A 2,314-nucleotide genomic window follows, 5' to 3' on the forward strand; every position below is an offset into this window, starting at 1 on the left:
ATCTCCTCAACCTACATCACTGATCAGCCCTTCGTGCATAAAGCCAAAATAATTTACATATTTTGTTCCTTTCTATATGATTTTATGGATAATATATTGACTGAAAATTTCAATTTCTTTATTTTCATCTTTCTCTGATTACTTATATTATCTATTACTTTTCAAGTAATTCTATTTTATACTGCTTCTTGATACGTTATTATTAGTCATAATTGTATCAGATTTGGAAAGATTATGTTCATGAACCTCTTGGATCTTGAATAATATAAATTTTAAGGGAGAAAATGTGTAATATTTACTCATGTTTTCTGCAAAAAGTTTGTTTCAGTTAGTAATTTTCACTGTTTTTCTTTTGACACTACTAATTGCATAAAAATAATTTTCTCAGTATTTTCTTTTTCTTTTTTTTAAACTTAGAAGTAAGTAATTGAATTCATAAAACTAAAATAGGAATTGTGTTTGTTATATTTTTAATGGACCTTATCAGTATAAGTGTGACAATAGTTTTTAAAAACATTTTTTTTCTTTAAAATCTAAATTTAGGTTAAATGCACTCATGATCAGTATTACCATACGTAATAAAACATTAGTGTCCTAGGATTATAGTTGAACAGATATATTGTTTTAGGGAGAAAATAATAAAAATAAAAATTATTTTTTTTGTCCGTCGTTGTTAGCTTTTTGAGAAACTAATGGTTTAGACGTCGGTGTGCGAAATATCGTTTATTGTCATCAATTTTGAATTGTATAGATAAAATAATGTTAAAAAAAATTGAAAATTGTTTCGATTGACTGAACATGTCGTTTTGAAAACTATTATACCATTGGTTTAAAAAAATAAGAATAAAAACAATATGGCAGGAAAGGTTCTAAAAGTTCCTTATATTTTTCACGCAATATTAATATTTTTTTAAAATTCAAATTTGCTAGAATTTGGGCCTTCATAGATCTCTTTACGTGCAGCAGTTCTGGGAATACTTTTTTTTTAACCAATTTTATTCCCAAATAATAAGAAATCATTTTATTAACTAATTTCGTCAAACATCGTTGCAACTGCAACGAGCGAAAATAACCATTAGAAACTACTACATGATACATTTACCTTGCTTCAATTTTGCGCTTATAAACATCTGTTCATCTATTAGCTTATGAGATGAAGTTTTTTTGAAAACCAAAAGAAAAACTTTTTTTTAAATATATATTTTCTCACACTAAATCACACGAATAACGACAATGATACTTTTCATCTAAATAAAAAAACTCTGTTTATGTTCTAATTTTCACCCCGGAAAGGTTCAATTTATTTAAAGTATTTTGCGATTTTCTACTTTCCAAAATTTTTCTTTATTTTAAAAAATATTTACACTTCAAACTGACGTTTTTGAGTCCGCATCTATCTCCAGGGTACTTAAAATTGAAAACAATACAATAATGTAATAATAAAAACCTAATTAACAATTATTATTTAAATATTAATTAAAATTTTTTACAAATTATCCGATTATAACAATAATATTTTTTTTCTATTTATGGCTTACTATGTCTAAAATCGTATATCTTTTACGCCTTTTTTTAAAATAAAATATTTCAGAAAACCACTAGATGACTCTAGGGTATCTTATCACACTGAAATGAAATTGACCTTAGCTCCAATCTTTGCTATGTTTACATATTGCTGCGCCTTCCATCTTTTTTCTCCTATTTACTTTCCTTAGTACCATACCAGTTACTTTTTTCATTTTATTATAAGTTTATGTTATCAATAATGCCAACATAAAGGTTCTTCAATTTTAAACGCTGATCATAAAATGTATGACCCTATTAATATTTTTGTGATATAGACAGCTTATTTTATTCTCCTAATTTTGTGTTTTTTTATATCTTAAATTGTATAGCTTACAAAATTAAAATGATGTTCACTTATTATGATGAAATGGACCAATACTAAACTATATTTTGTTATTTTTGCAATTACTTATATGCTCTTTCATCCTTGAATCCAATTTTCTTGAGGTTGCTCAGATATATATCTTATGGCAATCATTCCAATCTATTCTTTACTCTAAATTCCTTTTGTCCATCATTCCAATTTTGTCCTTCGTGTTACTCAAAAGTTTGTAGAGCTTATTGTCACTATAAGTTCCCAAAACAATTTTTAGATCGTCTTTTTTTCCCAAAACAATTTTTAGATCGATACGTCCGTTTAAGGAGTAAATATTCTTTAATTGAGGAAAATTTTAAAAAGATAAAAGTCACTCAATATTTATATAAAAAAATCTAATCTGAAACTACAAATGAATCAAAATTTCAGAAG

The sequence above is a fragment of the Halyomorpha halys genome, unplaced genomic scaffold (assembly GCF_000696795.3).
Source record: "Halyomorpha halys isolate HHAL.00 unplaced genomic scaffold, Hhal_1.1 Scaffold834.1, whole genome shotgun sequence".
Taxonomy (NCBI): domain Eukaryota; kingdom Metazoa; phylum Arthropoda; class Insecta; order Hemiptera; family Pentatomidae; genus Halyomorpha; species Halyomorpha halys.